This window comes from Mus musculus, chromosome 18, assembly GCF_000001635.26.
Source record: "Mus musculus strain C57BL/6J chromosome 18, GRCm38.p6 C57BL/6J".
Lineage (NCBI taxonomy): Eukaryota > Metazoa > Chordata > Mammalia > Rodentia > Muridae > Mus > Mus musculus.
This window is the reverse complement of record NC_000084.6, coordinates 13,579,327-13,601,953: the sequence shown is the minus strand read 5'-3', so window position 1 is coordinate 13,601,953 and position 22,627 is coordinate 13,579,327. Positions and strand designations below refer to the sequence as shown.

The window sequence follows — 22,627 nt, the reverse complement described above, 5'->3', positions numbered from 1 at the left end:
TGGTTTTTAGTTACGTAAGAGTAGGAGAATTTGCTAAGTTATCACCGAAAGCTTAGGGTCAGAGAGGAGGAATGCAGCACAGAAGGAAGAGTGGTCTCTTTACATCCTTACAATGCCTACCAAAACTCCAGTAGCTCTGGTCTAAAATGACAGGAGGGATCAATGGATTCCTCCGGTTGATTGGCAGGAGCGGGAGGCTTCGGTTCCTTGCTGCAGGTTGCCCACTTCAGTAGCAGGGCTGGGCTCCTCACCCAGGCAGGATTGATTCCAAGGCTCTTGTTTTTCAAGACATAATCTGAAGGCAATACAGGCTCCTGAACAAAATGTTCTGGGCATTTCTGTTTCACCAAAGAGACAGAGAAACCCATACAAGACACTCTTCTCAAATGACCAACAAAATTAGGCCCTGTTTGGAGGGCGGGGTCTTTCTTTTAAATTAAGTTCTCAGCTCATTCTAGAAAGAAGAAGAAAGACTTGGCCTCTGGATATGTGGCCTCTTGCAAGGGTGCCTGGTGGCATTCACGTGGTATTGTTCCTTGCATGGCTTTTCCCTAGAGACATGCCCTGTCTAGGCAGCTACAGAAAGTCTCACTCCTGTTTCCCTTCTCTCTGTATCCAGTGGCTGCCCAGCTCCTCCCCCCTCCTGTTGTCCAAGAATATATCAAAACTTGGTCAGCAGTGGCTGGGAGAAGGAAGAAGGCCCAGAAAGTCTGAGTTGAGTTTATGAAAGTTTTCCACTAAAGTCAGCAACAGCTTAAATTCAAACCAGGCCCAAGCCGTTCAGTCTCCATATGAGTTGTTCATCAAAGGACCAAAGAGAAGAAATCTGAGCCTGGAGCAGAGGCTGGCTTAAAGGCTTCCAAGTGATTCCTTCTGGTAAGAAAACTATTTCCTATGTCTGCACACGCTCAGGAAAACGGCCTGCTTGACTCTCAATTCAGGTCGTTGTTCTTTTAGCCAGTTTTTTTTTTCATCGTTAAGTATGGAAATGTCTGCTGTGCATTACCCATGCATGTCTGCACACACGTACAAGCACACATGCTCAGTGTATGCATCTGTGCCTGAACAGTATAAAACTTCAATGCTGTGTCTGGCTGGTTAAAAGCGGGTTTAGTAAAACAATCTAGGGTTAGGGGTTAAGAGGTGGGGTAGGTCAGTGGTGAAGTACTTAGCCAACAGTCACAAAACCCTATTCTAACATCATTTCCAAATAGATGAACGAATGAATGAATGAATGAGGTCTGTTGGGCTCTCATCATAGTTGGCTATTAAGCCAATCTATGCCTGTGCACACTGAAATCAAAAGAAGACAAGCTTTGTGCCAGTGTGTTCTCTGACAGACTCAGGGCAGAAGCCTTCTCAGGGAGGCTGGCTGGCTGGACAGATCTGCAGTGAGGACTAGGAAGAGGAATCACCATCCCCGTAAGAAGAAGGCATCTCAGCGCTGCCCGCCCATGGCAGGCTGCCTCGCCCAGCACTTTCTTCAGACAAGTTTTCAGTCTTCCTTGAAGTCCTGCAGGAAGGGAATTTGCCCACTTACTGTTTAGCTCTTCTGTCCATGTGCTCTACAGAACCCAGCCCCTGTGGTGGCCAGATAAGCAGAGACAGTCCAGGCCATTTTCTAAGCATGTGCCTCAACATTATTTTCTCTTTCTCTCCCCAATTTTTTCCAGTTTCAATTTGTGTTTCCTTCCTTCTTCCCTCCCTCCCTCCTACCCTCCCTCTCTTCCTCTTCTTCTCTCTCTTCCTCTCTCTCTTCCTCTCTCTCTTCCTCTTCCTCTTCCTCTCCCTCTCCCTCTCCCTCTCCCTCTCCCTCTCCCTCTCTCTCTCTCTCTCTCTCTCTCTCTCTCTCTCTCTCTCTCTCTCCTTCTTTCCCAGTCTAATCAGATTTTCAGACATTAAAACTGAGAACTCTTAACCCAGTCCCTTCTGTCCCTTGCCAGGACATGATTGGTCCCTATGTTTAGTTTTTCATCTCCAGCCAGAGTTCCTTCAAAGCGGCTCTAAGGGTGGGGTTCCCATCCCATGGAGAGTTGGTACCCAGCTTCCCAGAGATGACTGCTGTCTGGAGTATTTTCGAACACCTTTCCTTTGTTCCTGCTGCCCCTCCAGGACTCTGTGGGAAGGTGGATTTCAGTTCCTGTGCCCACTGCACCCTCTGCAGGACACTCAGTTGATGTCCCCATAGGGCAAGGATTATTTTTAAGTGACTTCTCTTTTGGAGCAATGGAAGTGTGTTGGATACTCCATTTGTGAGACAAAATTATATGGCATTCACTTCAGGAGCCTTTTACAAACTTAGGGAAAACACAAAAAGTCACAGTTTTGTCTGTTAGCTGGCTTTCTTTGCATTAATTAGTAGAAAACAGGTCACGTGGCTATTCTCCCTTTCTCTTTCTTAGCAAGATGATCTCGTCTCTTGGTGAATGTTGCTGTCTCTTTCCTAATGGTGTGAGTGAGGGGTAATCTGCAGAGTATCTCTAGAGAAATAACCCTGAACAGTATCCACTGTGACCATGGTAGGATGTTCTGGCTGACGGCCTGTGCTCAGACTCCACCAAAGCTCGGGTCCTGGTTCCAAGTCTTTATGAAATCCGACACTCAGGAAACTTTGAAATGGCTCCTGTGGCTTTAGAATCAAGAGAACTGCCCCCAATGAATAAATAGCAAATAGGTTCAGGAGAGAGAGAGACTCTTTCTAAAGCCCAACGCCAGCACCAAGCTCTATAAAATCAGGGTTCATGAGCCACATAACACAATGAGCTGCCTTTTAACCCGAATGGGGAAGAAACCCTGGGCTTAACAGAGATGTGTGAGTCCAAATTTGTAATTTCCTTCCTTCATGCATTAAGGAAAAAGTGCATTCATCCGTGAAAATATCTGGTCCTTGTTTTATTTTTGACTCACCCCAGTGTCCAGGAAGTAATTGTAGCCTCAATTTGTTTGGGTGATCTGGGGTGATTTCTCCAAGTCTCAAAGATCTTGTGAGGACCAAGAGAATCGCCCACCTGAGTAGGAGTGCCATTCCAGAACATACTCTCTCATATGCCTCTCGCCTCTACTTTGTGAATTTACTTGGGTAGTTACTCTCATTTTGAAAACATCACTTTCTCCATTGCTAGGCCCTGGCATACCCACATGGGAAATTTTTTCCTTTAAATATCCTGCTACACCAACTGTTCTTTTCCCCCTAGCAATAATTTTCATCTTCAAACTCATTTTGGGCATCCGTGTGGTTCCCAGTGAGGGGTCCCCAAACACCTAGAGGTCCTGGAGGTAGATATAGGAGTCTGTGTAGTTTACATATTTCATAAAGCCTAATGAAAATCACAAATATACCGCAGAAGAAACTGGTAAAATGTTTCTGATTGGATTGGAAGCATGGCAAGGCTCTGTGCTAACCACTGATGACTTGTGTGGCTGGGAAGAGTGTCATTGTCACCCTGGTAGAGCTCAGAACTGTTTCTAGGATATTTGGGATTGCTTGCTAGTTACTTTGATGCAGGTTATCTGAGGAGGGAGGTGCTGGTGAGCAGCCTCTGAAAGGCAGCTGGAGGCTGACATAGATGGGCAAGAACTATTGTTCTGTAGCAGCTCACAAACAGCCTCTCTGTCCTCCTGGGCCAGAGTCTTTCCTTTTGACATCTTTCCAGAAGGAAGAAGGATGGGGTGGGGGTGGGGGACTGCAGTGCCCCTGGGGTCTGGTAGAGCATCTTCTCTGAATTTTTTTTTCATTGCTTTATAGAGCAGGAACTAGAGTGAGATTCCAGGGAACTGATAATTCTTACCAACACCTTGTTTTCATGATCTAGGAAATCAAAGTCCATGGCCTTCTTTGTTCCTTCATGCCACACTTAGAAAAGGAAGAATAAACTAAATATTTTCAGTGCTCAAATCCTTGGACTATTGTTCTCTGTAAAAACAACTTGTTACTGCCTATTAGTTTTGAGAAAAAAAGCAAGAATCCAAAGATACAAATATATATGTTCATGTATACATACATACATACACATGTGTGTGTCTGTGTGTGTATATATATATATACATATATATACATATATATGTGTGTGTGTGTGTGTGTGTGTGTACACATATGGAAGTACTTTCTAAATGGAGTCGCATGTTTTTATTCACATAGCCAGATAATTGGAAGCATATATATGCCCACATACAGTCACCAACACTTAATGACATGGATACATGAACATATATGCATATACACCTTTTTTATCTATTTTGTTTGGGGTCTGATTTATTACTAATTAGGGTTTTATAAGGAAGTGGATCGTGTAGGAATTACACAAGCACTCCTGAAATTGCAATGCAGGTTTTACCACTGAGTGTTTCCAAAATCACAGCAGAGCACATATTCCATATTCATATTTCAGATCTGTCAGGACATCCAGATAGCTCATCTGATCAGATGGATTTTCATTCTAGGCCTTGAGAGACAGAAATCCCAGCCATCACGGGGGAGCTGGGGCAATTACAGCAAGTCTGCTCTCCAGCCTCAGTGGATATCTTCTGGGTACCACAGGGGATGCAGGCTGGTGTGAGGCTTAATCAGGCACTAACAGCACCTTGCTGGGAACTTCATGGTTGATAAAGGCAGTGGCATCAGACCAAGTAGCTCCTGCTTTTTAAAGAGACAGCAGCTTCTTTTGAAATGTAAAAGAGGCGGGCTTTTTTGCAAGGTGCAGTGGATAGAGAATCTGAGACAAGTTTTGGTGGGGTCCTTTCTCATGGTTCCCAGCCTTCTTCCAGGGGTTTGATGATAAAATGAAAGACACCCTTGGGGCTAAGGTTTTAAAGGGCTCTCTATGGATACAGGGCCTACTCGCCCTGGGGTCCCTCCCCACTGCTGGGCTGCCTCTTACTTGGAGTCTCACTATGATCCCTGTGCTCATCCTGCTACTTGGCTAATGATGTTCATCATAACATCCAGGTTCGCCATGAGCCGAGAGAGGGGATGAGATGTGGGAGACTGAGCTTCTGGGTGTACTGGCTCTCACTTCTGAAGTAGGAATTTTGAAGGTTCTAGTCTTGAATCTGTTTTATTTTGGACTAACCTTCAACGAGGTTTTAGTCTTAATGGGGCTAGAGAGTACCGAGAGTCCTATCAGATGAGGAGGGCTTTAGGGTAGGCATGGCAGGACACACTCTAACATTTGAAACATATGGGATCAAAACCTCAAGGCCAGCTTGAGCTACATAGTGAGACCCTCATCTCAAAAAAAAAAAACAAAAAAACCAAAAACAAACAAACAAAAAAAAAACAAAAAACAAAAACAAAAAAACAAACAAAAAAACATCAAAGCCATTAGGCTGGAGAGATGGCTCAAAGGTTAAGAGCACTGACTGCTCTTCCAGAGGTCCTGAGTTCAATTCCCAGCAACCACATGGTGGCTCTCAACCATCTATAATGGGATCCGATGCCCTCTTCTAGTGTGTCTGAAGATAGCTACAGTGTATTTATATGCAATAAATAAATAAATCTTTTATTTTTCTATATATTTACAGGTTTACCATGACATTTGCCATTAAAACCAAGATGTGAACGGAGGTCAGATATATAATCTCAGCCCTTGTGTGGTAAGAATGGGAAGGACAAGAGATCAAGGCCATCCTCAACTAGTTCGTGACTGTAAGTCCAGCCTGGGCTACATGGGTTTCAGAAAAACTAAACGGAGGAATAGAAAGGATGAGAAAAAGGTGTCAAAAACCACTCAGAGGCAAGAGGCAAAAACCAGGATTAGTACAGGCAAGGAGCAAAGGTGCTTTTGTGGTACTGTAGCAAAGTCCAAGTTTCCTAATCAAGGACCCATGGTGTGAGTATTAGAAAATAATATGTGTGAATGTATTGGGTTATCATTTGTGTTTGCATTTCATGTGATCAGGTATGTGTGTGTTGGATAATCATGTGTATATATTGGATAATCACACATGTGTGTATTGGGTGGTCACATGTATGTGTATGGGATGATCATAAGCTAAGATCGCTGACTTAACAAACAACCTGGAAGCCCCAGAAACATGGGTGAAAGATGCTCAGTGCAACAGCAGAGAGGAGATGACATCCCTTTTACAACTGCCTAGGACCAGAGTTCCAGAACCCACAGGAACCCTTTTTCTTTTGTTTGCCTCTCTTCTCTTCCTCCAGTATTGGAACGCTTGCCACTGTTCATGCTTCTGATTGGCCACGGCAATGACTGTTACAGATAGAGGTGTCATTTGTCCCTGACATCTGTCATATGTCACCAGGGATTATAAAAAAACATTAAAAATGCCAAGGATATAGCTCAGTCGGTATATTGCTCACATAGCATGCATGAAGCCCTGGGTTTGATGTCCTCACCAACAAAGGGGGATGTGGTAATGCCTGTCTGCAATCTCAGCATTCTAGAGGTAAAGGCAGGAGGGTCAGTTCAAGGTCATTCCCTGCGGCACACTTAGACTACAGGAGCCCTTGTTAAAAAAAATAAATAAGAAAAGAGAGGGAGTGGGAAAGGAAGAGAGAAAGAAAGAAGGGAGTGGGGAAAGAAGGTTAGATATTTAACTCTTTCTAGCTGCCAGGCAGGCCCTTAGCTACTGTCTTCCTCATGAACCCAGTAAGCAGTGGCTGGGTCACCCTAAGTCTAAGAAGTGCCTTCTGGGAACTTGGGACCTCAGAAAATTGGTGGTGGTGGGGGGGTGGGGTCACTTAGGCCAGCTACAGAAACTTACAACTCCTTTTTTAGTAGCAAATGCCCAGAGCACTGTCTCAGAGAGAACCGATGCTCCCTCTCCAAAGTGTTGAGATGCTATCACAGGGTGAATTTTCCTCCCTCATATTTTAATTCCATGGAGTTATTGTCTTCCACTTCAAAGAATACAAAGAAGCTAGGGAAGGGAGGCACACAAAGCAGTTGGGGAAATATTCCTGGGGTAAGGCAATGCAGGGTGACAGTTATTCTGAGACAAAGGGGAGAGAGGACAGGAGACCAGGGAGATGATCAAGATAATGAAACGTTGGTGCCAAAAAGGTCCAGGAATATAGTCAGATGTCAAAAGACCATTGAGGGGACAATTCCCTCTCTACCCCCTGACAAGGCTTTTTTTTTTTTTTTTCCTTTTTCTTTTTTTGGTAAAGCCAGTTCTTTAAAAAACAACAACAACAACAACAAAAAACCCAAAAAACAACAACAAAAAACAACAAAACCAATCACATCATCAAAACTTTGTATCTGTTTTCTCCATCTCTCTGTGGTCTGAGATATGACAGTATTTAACCCTTCATTGACTCATCCACATGCCCCAAAGACAAAGGGGTTAATTGGAAAGGCTATAGACCTTCCCCTCGAGGTGGGACTGCAGGTGGAAGTCTTGCGCTCTCTGTGTGCACATCTATTTGTTCTTTCCACACCATTCTTTCCAGAAGGTTTGGCGGTGGCTGTACTGTATCTTAACTGTCAAGCTATTTTTTTCCTTGCTAGCTTTCATTTGTGTTTTTTCCTCACCTTCCTGAGACCCCTTACCTCTCTCCTCTTAAATCTATACTCACCACAGAGCAGACATAATCCCAGATTTTCAGTAAATCAACACTATATGCTCCCCACTGACTGAGAGAATTTGATACTGACAGACTGTTAGACCTGAAAGAAAAATACTGCCATGCTCTTCGCCTGCAAAGACGGGGGGAGGGATGTCCATTATAAATTCGGTAACATGCAATCTGTTCTTACTATTCTGTGAAAGTATACTACCTTATTCTTACTTATATTTTTGACCAATCAAAACCCACCACACAGAGTATTTCTAAATGTAACAAGCATCCTTCAGTGTGAGGGTCCTGGTGACTTATGCAGAATGCAGCCAAGCTGACGTCTACTGTCTGAGGAAAAGCATGGGCCTCCATGTCTTCGACAGAGTCTGAATGTGGAACTTTCAATGCCACACCTTGCCAGCTCAGGGTTCCATCTCAGGGAGGCATATTTTGGCTATGGGATGAGAGGGCAAGTTTCCTTGGTGATTTGTCCCTGTGTCAGTGACAGTCTCAGCCCTAGAGTTCCTAAGAACAGAACTGACTGAGGTTGCTCATCCTCCCTCCACAGATTGGGATGCTAGGTCACCAGCGTATACTTAGATTTAAAGCTAAGTGTCCTTGTAACAATGAGCCCTTCTATATTGTGGGCTGGACAGTGCAGAAGATTCTGTGGCTGCGTGGTATAGACCACCTGGGCAAGCAGCGTGAAGAGTCCACAGTGGGCAAAAATACCTTGGGGTGAGGGAAACGGCAGCCACAGTTTTACAAGGATTCAAATAATCTCCCAGATCACTAAGGACAGGGACTGAATTACTGTTGGGCAGATCCTTGCATGGAAATTACCACCAAGAGACTGGGAGCTAGTCAAAAGCAGGAGCTGTATGTGGTTTCCCCTCATGGAACAAAGGGTGGTGCATATCCTAGAGTATGTGAGACAGGAGGAGGGTCTCCATCCATGGTAATCCTTGGGAAAAGACACAGACTTTTTTTAAGGGCCCATGATGCTGAAAGAATGATGCCTCAGACTCAAATAGTATGTTAAAGCAAAGAGTGTTTTATTCTACAGAAGTCCAGAGTTCTGGGGTTTCCCATTCCAAGATGGAGACAACCAAGTGAGCTGGCAGATTTGATTTAAAGCACATTAGGGCAATTCCAGGGTAGGTGACCTTTATCTCGATCCATCCATTACCAGGGCATGGGGGCTGGAAACTGTTGCTAATCCGTTGCCCTTGCTTCAGGCCAGCTTCTGATGGTAGGGCAGTTTCTGGCTAGCTACCTGAAGCCTGGATTTTTTTGTTTTTTCTAGTAACTGACTTGCTTGGGCTTACCTGGACTTGCCCAGTTCTTAGGCCTATTTTCCTGAACTGCCAATTTGATGTGTGTCATGGAGTCACTTAGCCTTCTTACTCTGTAAGGGTAAACCATGCACACTTACAACAGGGTGTGAAACACTACCAAGCCTAGCCTCTGCTGTGTGTATCCAGTCAAAGCCTCTTCTCCTCCATACAGAACAGTTCTAACTATCTCGGGGAACTTCTTCAAGGACTGCAAAGAGGCAACATGTTTTCATTCTTTATTCCAAAAAGCTGAATATGACCGTTCTAGATTCTGGGCTTTACAATGGCTCTGCACAGAGTATTGGTATCCCGAGGACTCTGCTGTTCCAGTCTGTTTTCAGTCCTCACAGTTTGTTCAGCAATGTTCCACACCACTCCAACCCTCGAGACTAACCCTCAGTGAGCTAGTGTGAGCCAAGCAGGTGAGATACCAGTGCACCTGGCCCTGGGGAGAGTTACAGCCCAGCTACATTCACACTGTTCTTCATGTAGAAGGTCGTCACCCTATGCGATGAGGCACAATGGGTTCCAGGGCATCATTCCGTTTAGCAATGTAGTCCAGTCCTTGAGTCCTATGGGTCACCCCCCTGCCTCACTCTGTCAATCCTAGTTGTGCGGCTGCCACTGCTTGTGAATCTGGAAGGAAAATTACCCACATTTCCTGGTTTTCTTAACATGTAGCAAAATCAGGATGATTCATAATCTTCATCTCCCATTTCATCTCCCCTTGGGGAGATCCCAACCTCTCAGCCACACATAAAATAGTGCCTAGGTCCTGAGGGCATTCACGACTACTTAAATTATTGCATAGAAGCAAAATTCCATTCCTATCCCTAACTGGAGCCTCTCTCTCTCTCTCTCTCTCTCTCTCTCTCTCTCTCTCTCTCTCTCTCTCTCTCTGTGTGTGTGTGTGTGTGTGTGTTTCCATAGGCCAATGTTTTTCTTCTGGCTTCTGTTTTGTTTTCTGAGAGCAGAGGCTGATGAAAGAAAACCGTCACCCCATCCTTTGTGAAGTTGAAAATCCCCCAACTTCTCCTCTGGTGCCCAGCAATACTACTGAGTGTCAGCGGGCATCTGTCTCCTCCACTCATTTTCCATGGACCCTCCCTGTGTTTTTAGTAATTGATTAGGGGCCCTGCAGAGGACTCCTGCACCCCCTGTGGTCTGTTTCATTTGTGATGACCACACCTCCCTCACGACCCACTGAGATGTCAAAAGCTGCTATTCAGCGGCTGCTGATCCATTTGAAGTAGGTCTGGGCTGGACAGACTCCCTACCCCACCTCCTCCTTCTTTCTTCCCCACTGCCTGGATCTTCAGGAGACTCTCCTGAGTCTCTGCCAAAGCTTGGCAAGTATGGGACACTGATTCTAAGTGATGTAGAATGCAGGACTTGTCTCTGGCTCAAAATCATAGGCCCCAGCACAGTCACCTTGCCAGGAAATATGACGTATTTGTCACGCTCCATGCTTCCTGGCTGTTGTGCTGCTTGTAGGCTCTCCTCATTGGTTGGAGTTTGTCTGTTTGGCATGGACCCACCACTCTCTTATTTACACCGGTTCTCAACTACGAGTTGTAAACAGCTACAATACCAGGCCTGCCTATTTGGGGAGGTGGGGGAGGGCAGAGAGAAAGGCAAGGCAGAGAGAGAGAGGCAGAGGCAGAGAGAAGGGGAGAGAGAAAGAGAGAGAGAGAGACAGAGACAGAGACAGAGAGAGACAGAGAGAGAGAGACAGAGAGACAGAGACAGAGAGACAGAGACAGAGAGACAGAGACAGAGACAGAGTCTCTTGAGATCTTGAAAGAGCTAGCATGATTTAGAAGTCTCTCTAATGGACCTCTCTTGGGAGAAAGGAGCTTATGTAGGGGTTTGAAGCAGGCTCGTCTAAAATACCAGTTAATTTTTAAAAATATGTGGTGACATAAATGCCTCCCTTTAAAGTTGTTGAGATTTGATATTGATTGACATTGGCAAAACCTCCTGGCTTGGCATTCTATTGTTGTGCAGGTCATGTGTGACCACTGGCAGAACCTCGGTGACTCAGAGTAGCTGCAGAGCTTGCACTACTGTCATTGCAATAGCTTGTGAGACTGTAATTACTTCAAAATCTCCAGTTTTAGGTATTGCACTGCCATCTAAGAAAATCTGCAGCTCTTTGAAGCTCCTTAAAATTGGGGAGACATCCAGTCCTAGTGACCCTGGAGATACACTATGGCTCCCTTATTTGTGCTTTACCCAATAAACCTAAGGTGGCCAGCAATGAGGATACATACTCTAGTATTCACACACACACACACACACACACACACACACACACACACACACATACACAAATGAAGAGAGCTACTGTAAGAAAGAATAAACTGCTACCTCACTCAGATTTTCCATCCAAGGAGTGTTAAAAATGGAGGCTTGGATTACACACAAGGTAAACAGACGTGGGTTCTAAAAATTCTCAAATCTGAAGATCTGTTCAGCATAGACTCCTGAAGAAGGTGTGGGAGATAGGCAGGTACAGCGAAGAAGGCACCAAATGCCGCCCTGTGCTTTCCATTACTTCCTACTCTGAATCCAAAGTGGCCACTGGCTCCTGTGAAGAGAACCCTGTCTTATGAGTAGAGGTAAGAGGAAGGAGATGAAGTGGACCAGGTTCCTGGGTGTTCCCTGGGGATTAAAGTTTAGTTCTCAGAGTGCTGGTGGGTGAGCAGCTCATATACAGGTAACATTTGGTCCAAAAGAGCTCCCACATCCTAAAACACAATAAAATATCCACTTTTCCTCTGGGAAAGACTTCTATGTACTCTATGAAATTTTAACTCATTAGTATCATGAAAACTATGTGGATTGTGCCAGACTCTAATTTGTAAGGGCATTCATAGTTTCTGAATACCTACTGTGTTCCAGGGTATTCATAGTTTCTGAATACCTACTGTGTTCCAGGGGCGATGCTTAATATTTTGTTTTATTTTTGAGCAAGTTCTCAGTGCAGAAATTTGCATAAGTGGTATCTTGTCTAATTATAACATTTTCCAGAATTTGATTAATATATTAATTCCAATATTGCGTAAGAATCTCGATTGGAATTGTTGCTCTGGATGTCTGGTCTTCTGCCTCTCACAGCCCCCCATATGCAGTTTGAAGGAGGAACTGACTAGGAAAGTTGTGTTTGGGTTCATGTAAATAAGACACAAGGTTTTCATGCCCTTCCCTTTCACTGGGGACTCATTTCCCTAATACAGTCTCGTTGTAAAACAATCCACTCCCGAGGAGGTCAACAGCGAAAAGTTTGTCTTCTCAAATTAGTAATCAAAGAGTGAAAATAATTAATAGAGAAAACAGCACAGTTCCACACTGCGTGCCCATGTAGATGTCTATAGAACAATAAATCAGTGGGGGAAAGAAACAGTAGAGGCATTTACAATTAGGCCTCGTACAGAATACCCTGGAAGGAGAATTTGTGTTAAAAAAGACAACATCTGCTGCAAGTTGGTTTATAAATAATACAGCCAGATATTCAGGTAATGACATGACAGACGGTCTCTTGTGTCCTTGTCCTTTTGTGTCCAGGGCTGAATGTGTTTACATACCGTAGCTCATGACATATAAGCCTGGCCTGTTTGTGCTGGGGCCAGGGGCACGTCTCTTCTCCAGGTAAACGCTTCTCTGCTCAAACCATAGCACACCCATGACCCAGATATCCAGAGAAATGTGTTCCATTTGTTTTTAATTGATCCCTTACTGTGAGACGGTTAGTGCCTGAAAGAAGTGTGATCAGACACCCTTTCAGGACTTTCAAGCACGAACCAGTTCCCTTGCTGTTGATGCTCTGGCTTGACAGAAAGACTGATGGCCAAGGTCAAGGGCACAGAAGCTAATTCTAAACAAAGATGGATGAGGCAGGGTGTGGGCTTTACCTGATCTAAGAGGGTCTGCTCGAGGTTGGGATTTACCAGGCATTCTTAAAAAAAATAAAACAAAGTTCTTTAATTCTGAAATGAATGAAGTTATCATACAGCCTGCCTTTGTTGGGGCCCTTTCTCTTATTATTCGGCTCCTCGCCACCCAGCTGACAGCGGGGTGAGTGATGGCCTTCAGGCAGATGATTCTTCTTCCCCATGAAGGAACTAATAAATACTGCCTGTCTCAGCGATAAATTGTGCATGAAATAGTCCACTCTGGTAATCTATGGTTATGGTAAGGAAAATGGCATTGTGAAAAAAATACAGCAGATCTGTGATTGAGACACAAATGAACAGAAGCTCTGTATACTGAACTCTGGGTTTGCTTGCTTGCTCTCTTTTGTTCCTGTTTAGAGTCTACAACAAAATAAGGTACCAGTGGGGGACTGACTTCTGGGGTAGGTAACATAATTCACAGAGATTTATTTCAACCTCTGATATCTCCTATGTCTGCAAGTCTTTACCGAGAGTTGCCAGTATTAGTGATGGCTAAGAGAAGCCATTCTGCAGCACCCAGAACTCTCAAAAGAAGCCAATCAATTTTCTTCCTTAAAGTAAAGGACATTGTATGTTGTACATGTTTTTCAAGAGAATGTACTAAATTAAGAGGTTGAAAGACTGGAGATTTTTAAGGTGGAACTCTCAAGCTCAGGGTACAAAATGTAAAGGTTGCTGTTTTTTTCAAAATTGTACTTAGAAATAAACAATGTAAAGTTAAAACTCTTGTTTGACCAATTTTTGTTCTCTTGAAAGCATGCTTTAGAACCCAATATTTTCCTAAGAATGGTTACACTGACTTTGGTAATATACACACAACCTTAGGGTCTTCCTCCAAGAAAATTACCAACGCATAAATGTTTCCTGGCTTGTGGACCAAATGGGTGTGTTCTCTTCTGTATCCATACATTGCCCCTACATATGGTAGGAACCTATTCATTACCCTAAATGTTTCATGTTCTTTCTTTGATTTCCACTGAAATAGACCTTGGTATTTAGCCCTTTACACTCACCGAAAGTTGAACTGGATATGTTGACCTGCCTAGGATGATCTCAGTGTAAGGACTGTTTCAGATAATCAAATTATCTGTCATCATTTTAAATGAGCCTTGGTAATCACGTGTTGGGTTGGAGGCCAAGATTGGCTCAGTTCTGCAGTGTTGAACTATAAGGAATCTGAGAGATGATTCAGCTGCCCAATCCAATGATTTACACCAATTGTATGAGGCCATTCTTTATGTCAGGTGCTTACTCTCTGAACTCTACCTCATTTCATGCGCACAAATCCCTATGAATTTGGAGCAATTTTTGTTGTGTTGTAGGGAAGGTGGCTGAGATCAGGAAGTGTTAATCTATTGTCTGAAATTCTTAGAACAAAAATAGACAGAACTTGTTTAAAAATATATATATTTTAACATTTACTGGCAAGGGTGAGGCCTGGGGCTTTAAACCCTGTTGGTGGAAATGTAGACTAGTTCAGCCACTATGGAAATCAGCATAGAGGTTACTTATACAACCAAAAATGGAGCTACTATAAGAATCAGCTTTTCCATTCCCAGGTGTGTGCCCAAAGGATTCGAAGTCAGAATACAACATAGACACCTGAACATCCACAGTTACCACCATACATTAGCAAGTTACAGAATCTGCCTTGGTAACTATAAACAGAGGACTGATAGAGAAAGTGTGAGTGTGTGTGTGTCTGTGTTATTCACCCCTAAAGAAGAATAAAATTATGCAAAAGGAAAAGAGATAGAATTGTGTATCATCATAAGTCAAATATAGAAAGTCAGATATCACAGTTTCTCTCATATATGGACTTTTTATTTATTATTTTATATATAAAATATATTATATATTTAAATATATTATTTTATATATAATATATAACATGTAAAAGTAAAAGGCAAGGATAGAGCAAGAGTGAGAGAAAAAACGAGAGCACGAGAGAGAGAGAGAGAGAGAGAGGGAGGGGGAGAGAGAGAGAGAGATTGGAACGGAAGGACTATTTGGAAAAGAGGGGCCCAACACAAGAGAGGGATACCAAGAAAGGATAAAGCAATAGTGAATGGATAAGAGTATAGTGTGTCCAATAAATCCATGTGAAATATCCATGCGGAAACTCGTTACTTTGTATAAATAATATGTGGTAATAATTTAAATAAATGAAAAATAAGTAAATCCTGGCATATGGCTCCAAAAAAGACTGTCCACACATGACTAGTCAGTCAGAAATCTTCATGAAACAGAATTTGCCACTGGTGCAATAATATTCTTGATAAAATACATAGGCAAAAGAAAAATAAATAAATTGATTAATAAATTAATCAATCCAGTTATCATTAGCCTCTGCTATTGTAATGGCATAACAAAACCCCAGGAGATTCAAAGGACAAGCAGGTGTCTGGGAGTCCATAACTCCAGGCTGGGCTCAGCTTAACTGAACCTCAAGCTTTGTTTGTGCCCTGGGTCTGTTCTGTGTCTCTCATCTTTTTGGACCAGTGGTCCAGTGAAGACATTTTCTTTTTTTCTTTCTTTTTTCTTTTTATTCTTAGATATTTTCTTTATTTACATTTCAAATTTTATCCCCTTTCCCCATTTCCCCTCTGAAAATCCCCCTACCTCATCCCTTCTCCCCCTATTCATTAACCTACCCACTTCTGCTTCCCTGTCCTGGCATTCCCCTACACTGGGGCATCAAGCCTTCACAAAACCAAGGTTCTCTCCTCTTAAAGATGTCCCACAAGGCCATCCTCTGCTACATATGTGGCTGAAACCTTGAGTCCCACCATGTGTTTTCTTTGGTTGGTGGTTTAGTCCCAGGAAGCTCTGGGGGTACTGGTTAGTTCATATTGCTGTTCTCCCTATGAGGCTGCACACCCCTTCAGCTCCTTGGGTCCTTTCTCTAGCTCCTCCATTGGGGACCCTGTGCTCAGTCCAAAGGATGGGTGTGAGCCACCACTTTGTATTTGTCAGACACTGGCAGAACCTCTCAGGAGACAACTATATCAGGCTCCTGTCAGCAAGTACTTGTTGGCATCCACAATAGTGTCTGGGTTTGGTAACTGTATATGGGATGGATCCCCAGGTGGGGCAGTCATTTGATAACCTTTCCTTCAGTTTCTGCTCCAATCTTTATTTCTGTATCTTCTCCCATGGGTATTTTGATCCCCCTTCTACAAAGGCCCAAAGAATCCACATTGTGGTCTTCCTTCTTCTTGAGCTTCATGCGGTCTGTGAATTGTATCTTGGGTATTTCAAACTTCTGGGCATACCATGTGTGCTCTTTTGTGACTGGGTTACCTCACTCAGGATAATATTTTCTAGTTCCATTCATTTGCCTAAGAACTTCATGAATTAGCCAGGTGTGGTGGCACATGCCTTTAATTCCAGCACTTGGGAGGCAGAGGCAGGCGGATCTCTGAGGTCGAGGCCAAGGCTACACAGAGAAACCCTGTCTCTTAAAAACAAAAACAAAAAACCAACCAACCAAACAAACAAAAACAAAAAACAAAAAAGAACTTCATGAATACATCATTTTTAATAGCTGTTTAGTACTCCATTGTGTAAATGTACATTTTCTGTATCCATTCCTCTGTTGAGTGACATCTGGATTGTTTCTAGCTGCTGGCTATTATAAATAAGGCTGCTATGAACATAGTGGAGCATGTGCCCTTATTACATGTTCGACCACCTTCTGAGTATATACCCAGGAGTGATATTGCTGGGTCCTCAGGTAGTACTATGTCCAATTTTCTGAGGAACCACCAAACTGATTTCCAGAGTGGTTGTACCAGCTTGCAATCACACCAACAATGGAGGAATGTTCCTCTTTTTCACATCCTCACCAGCATCTGCTGTCACCTGAATTTTTGATCTTAGCCATTCTGACTGGTGTGAGGTGGAATCTTAGGGTTGTTTTGATTTGCATTTCCCTCATGACTAAGGATGTTGAACATTTCTTTAGGTGCTTCTCGGCCATTCGGTATTCCTCATTTGAGAATTCTTTGTCTAGCTATGTACCCCATTTTTAATAGGGTAATTTGGTTTTCTGGAGTCTAACTTTTTGAGTTCTTTGTATGTATTGGGTATTAGCCCTCTATCGGATGTAGGGTTGGTAAAGATCTTTTTCCAATCTGTTTGTTGCCCTTTTGTCCTATTGACAGTGTCTTTTGCCTTACAGAAGATTTGCAATGTTATGAGGTCCCAATTGTCAATTCTTGATCTTAGAGCATAAGCTATTGGTGTTCTGTTCAGGAAAATTTCCCTGTGCCCATGTGCTCTAGGCTCTTACCTACTTTCTTTCTTTTTTTTTTCTCTTATTTTTTTATTACGTATTTTCCTCAATTACATTTCCAATGCTATCCCAAAAGCCTCCCACACCCTCCCCCCCCCCAACTCCCCTACCCACCCATTCCCATTTTTTGGGCCTGGCGTTCCCCTGTACTGGGGCATATAAAGTTTGCCTGTCCAGTGGGCCTCTCTTTCCAGTGATGGCTGACTAGGGCATCTTTTGATACATATGCAGCTAGAGTCAAGAGCTCCGGGGTACTGGTTAGTTCATAATGTTGCACCTACAGGGTTGCAGATCTCTTTAGCTCTTTGGATACTTTCTCTAGCTCCTCCATTGGGGGCCCTGTAATCCATCCAATAGTTGACTGTGAGCATCCACTTCTGTGTTTGTTAGGCTCCGGCCTAGTCTCACAAGAGATGGCTATATCACGGTCTTTGCACCAAACGCTTGCTAGTGTATGCAATGGTGTCATCGTTTGGAAGCTAATTATGGGATGGATCCCTGGATACGGCAGTCTCTTGATGGTCCATCCTTTTGTCTCAGCTCCAAACTTTGTCTCTGTAACTCCTTCTATGGGTGATTGTTTCCAATTCTAAGAAGGGGCAAAGTATCCACACTTTGGTCTTCGTTCTTCTTCAGTTTCATGTGTTTTGCAAATTGTACCTTATATCTCACTATATTAAGTTTCTGGGCTAATATCCACTTATCAGTGAGTACATATTATTTGAGTCCTTTTGTGATTGTGTTACCTCACTCAGGATGATGCCCTCCAGGTCCAACCATTTGCCTAGAAATTTCATAAATTCATTCTTTTTAATAGCTGAGTAGTACTCCATTGTGTAAATGTACCACATTTTCTGTATCCATTCCTCTGTTGAGGGGCATCTGGGTTCTTTCCAGCTTCTGGCTACTATAAATAAGGCTGCTATGAACATAGTGGAGCATGTGTCCTTCTTACCGGTTGGGACATCTTCTGGATATATGCCCAGGAGAGGTATTGCGGGATCCTCCGGTAGTACTATGTCCAATTTTCTGAGGAACCGCCAGACTGATTTCCAGAGTGGTTGTACAAGCTTGCAATCCCACCAACAATGGAGGAGTGTTCCTCTTTCTCCACATCCTTGCCAGCATCTGCTGTCACCTGAATTTTTGATCTTAGCCATTCTGACTGGTGTGAGATGGAATCTCAGGGTTGTTTTGATTTGCATTTCCCTGATGATTAAGGATGTTGAACATTTTTTCAGGTGCTTCTCTGCCATTCGGTATTCCTCAGGTGAGAATTCTTTGTTCAGTTCTGAGCCCCATTTTTTAATGGGGTTATTTGATTTTCTGGAGTCCACCTTCTTGAGTTCTTTATATATATTGGATATTAGTCCCCTATCTGATTTAGGATAGGTAAAGATCCTTTCCCAGTCTGTTGGTGGTCTTTTTGTCTTATTGACGGTGTCTTTTGCCTTGCAGAAGCTTTGCAGTTTCATGAGGTCCCATTTGTCAATCCTCGATCTTACAGCACAAGCCATTGCTGTTCTATTCAGGAATTTTTCTCCTGTGCCCATATCTTCAAGGCTTTTCCCCACTTTCTCCTCTATAAGTTTCAGTGTCTCTGGTTTTATGTGAAGTTCCACTTAGATTTGACCTTAGTACAAGGAGATAGGAATGGATCGATTCGCATTCTTCTACATGATAACAACCAGTTGTGCCAGCACCGTTTGTTGAAAATGCTGTCTTTCTTCCACTGGATGGTTTTAGCTCCCTTGTCGAAGATCAAGTGACCATAGGTGTGTGGGTTCATTTCTGGGTCTTCAATTCTATTCCATTGGTCTACTTGTCTGTCACTATACCAGTACCATGCAGTTTTTATCACAATTGCTCTGTAGTAAAGCTTTAGGTCAGTCATGGTGATTCCACTAGAGGTACTTTTGTCCTTGAGAAGAGTTTTTGCTATACCTACTTTCTTTTCTATTATTTTCAGTGTATCTGGTTTTATGTGGAGGTCCTTGATCCATTTGGACTTGAGCTTTGTACAAGGAGATAAGAATGGGTTGATTTGTATTCTTCTACATGCTGACCACCAGTTGAGCCATCACCATTTGTTGAAGATGCTGTCTTCTTTCCACTGGATGGTTTTAGCTCCCTTGTCAAAGATCAAGTGACTATAGGTGGGTTCATTTCTGGGTGGGTCTTCAATTCTATTCCATTCTATTCCAATTCTATTCCAATTCTACCTGCCTGTCACTGTACCAGTACCATTCAGTTTTTAATCATGATTGCTCTGTAGTACAGCTTGAGGTCAGGGATGGTGATTCCCGGAGTTTTCTTTTATTGTTGAGAATAGTTTTCGCTATCCTGTGTTTTTTTTTTTTTTTAAATTCCAAATGAATTTTAGAATTGCTCTTTCTAACTGGATGAAGAATTGATTTGGAATTTTGATGGGAATTACAGTGAATCTGTAGATTGCTTTCACCAAGATTCGGCCACCTTCCGGACCGGAGGACAGGTGCCCGCCCGGCTGGGGAGGCGACCTAAGCCACAGCAGCAGCGGTCGCCATCTTGGTCCGGGACCCGCCGAACTTAGGAAATTAGTCTGAACAGGTGAGAGGGTGCGCCAGAGAACCTGACAGCTTCTGGAACAGGCGAAAGCACAGAGGCGCTGAGGCAGCACCCTTTGTGGGCCGGGGACAGCCAGCCAACGTCCGGACCGGAGGACAGGTGCCCACCCGGCTGGGGAGGCGGCCTAAGCCACAGCAGCAGCGGTCGCCATCTTGGTCCCGGGACTCCAAGGAACTTAGGAATTTAGTCTGCTTAGGTGAGAGTCTGTACCACCTGGGAACTGCCAAAGCAACACACTGTCTGAGAAAGGTCCTGTTTTGGGCCTTCTTCTTCGGCCAGGAGGAGGTCCAAATACAAGATATCTGCGCACCTTCCCTGTAAGAGAGCTTGCCAGCAGAGAGTGCTCTGAGCACTGAAACTCAGAGGAGAGAATCTGTCTCCCAGGTCTGCTGATAGACGGTAACAGAATCACCAGAAGAACAATCTCTAAACAGAGTCAACTATAACTACTAACTCCAGAGATTACCAGATGGCGAAAGGTAAACGGAGGAATCTTACTAACAGGAACCAAGACCACTCACCATCACCAGAACCCAGCACACCCACTTCGCCCAGTCCAGGGAACCCCAACACACCTGAGAAACTAGACCTAGATTTAAAAGCATATCTCATGATGATGGTAGAGGACATCAAGAAGGACTTTAATAAATCACTTAAAGAAATACAGGAGAACACTGCTAAAGAGTTACAAGTCCTTAAAGAAAAACAGGAAAACACAATCAAACAGGTAGAAGTCCTTACAGAAAAAGAGGAAAAAACATACAAACAGGTGATGGAAATGAACAAAACCATACTAGACCTAAAAAGGGAAGTAGACACAATAAAGAAAACTCAAAGCGAGGCAACACTAGAGATAGAAACCCTAGGAAAGAAATCTGGAACCATAGATTTGAGCATCAGCAACAGAATACAAGAGATGGAAGAGAGAATCTCAGGTGCAGAAGATTCCATAGAGAACATCGGCACAACAATCAAAGAAAATGGAAAATGCAAAAAGATCCTAACTCAAAATATCCAGGAAATCCAGGACACAATAAGAAGACCAAACGTACGGATAATAGGAGTGGATGAGAATGAAGATTTTCAACTCAAAGGTCCAGCAAACATCTTCAACAAAATTATTGAAGAAAACTTCCCAAATCTAAAGAATGAGATGCATATGAACATACAAGAAGCCTACAGAACTCCAAATAGACTGGACCAGAAAAGAAATTCCTCCCGACACATAATAATCAGAACATCAAATGCACTAAATAAAGATAGAATACTAAAAGCAGTAAGGGAAAAAGGTCAAGTAACATATAAAGGCAAGCCTATCAGAATTACACCAGATTTTTCACCAGAGACTATGAAAGCCAGAAGAGCCTGGACAGATGTTATACAGACACTAAGAGAACACAAACTGCAGCCCAGGCTACTATACCCAGCCAAACTCTCAATTATCATAGAGGGAGAAACCAAAGTATTCCACGACAAAACCAAATTCACGCATTATCTCTCCACGAATCCAGCCCTTCAAAGGATAATAACAGAAAAAAACCAATACAAGAACGGGAACAACGCCCTAGAAAAAACAAGAAGGTAATCCCTCAACAAACCTAAAAGAAGACAGCCACAAGAACAGAATGCCACCTTTAACAACTAAAATAACAGGAAGCAACAATTACTTTTCCTTAATATCTCTTAACATCAATGGTCTCAACTCGCCAATAAAAAGACATAGACTAACAAACTGGCTACACAAACAAGACCCAACATTTTGCTGCTTACAGGAAACTCATCTCAGAGAAAAAGATAGACACTACCTCAGAATGAAAGGCTGGAAAACAATTTTCCAAGCAAATGGTATGAAGAAACAAGCAGGAGTAGCCATCCTAATATCTGATAAGATTGACTTCCAACCCAAAGTCATCAAAAAAGACAAGGAGGGACACTTCATTCTCATCAAAGGTAAAATCCTCCAAGAGGAACTCTCAATTCTGAATATCTATGCTCCAAATACAAGAGCAGCCACATTCACTAAAGAAACTTTAGTAAAGCTCAAAGCACACATTGCGCCTCACACAATAATAGTGGGAGACTTCAACACACCACTTTCACCAATGGACAGATCATGGAAACAGAAACTAAACAGGGACACACTGAAACTAACAGAAGTGATGAAACAAATGGATCTGACAGATATCTACAGAACATTTTATCCTAAAACAAAAGGATATACCTTCTTCTCAGCACCTCATGGTACCTTCTCCAAAATTGACCACATAATAGGTCACAAATCAGGCCTCAACAGATTCAAAAATATTGAAATTGTCCCATGTATCCTATCAGATCACCATGCACTAAGGCTGATCTTCAATAACAAAATAAATAACAGAAAGCCAACATTCACATGGAAACTGAACAACACTCTTCTCAATGATACCTTGGTCAAGGAAGGAATAAAGAAAGAAATTAAAGACTTTTTAGAGTTTAATGAAAATGAAGCCACAACGTACCCAAACCTTTGGGACACAATGAAAGCATTTCTAAGAGGGAAACTCATAGCTATGAGTGCCTTCAAGAAAAAACGGGAGAGAGCACATACTAGCAGCTTGACAACACATCTAAAAGCTCTAGAAAAAAAGGAAGCAAATTCACCCAAGAGGAGTAGACGGCAGGAAATAATCAAACTCAGGGGTGAAATCAACCAAGTGGAAACAAGAAGAACTATTCAAAGAATTAACCAAACGAGGAGTTGGTTCTTTGAGAAAATCAACAAGATAGATAAACCCTTAGCTAGACTCACTAAAGGGCACAGGGACAAAATCCTAATTAACAAAATCAGAAATGAAAAGGGAGACATAACAACAGATCCTGAAGAAATCCAAAACACCATCAGATCCTTCTACAAAAGGCTATACTCAAC

The 22,627-nt window shown here is 43.0% G+C and overlaps 1 long non-coding RNA gene across 1 annotated transcript in view; it reads left to right on the top strand.

Annotated features, from left to right (window-relative positions):
• Positions 1 to 669: 669 nt before the first annotated feature.
• Gm41670 overlaps positions 670 to 22,627 on the top strand; it is a 54,660-nt gene continuing 32,702 nt past the window's right edge. The window contains exons 1-2 of the long non-coding RNA XR_877193.2: positions 670 to 876; positions 5,521 to 5,644. This is a non-coding gene — a long non-coding RNA (predicted gene, 41670). The remainder of the gene's footprint in view (positions 877 to 5,520; positions 5,645 to 22,627) is intronic.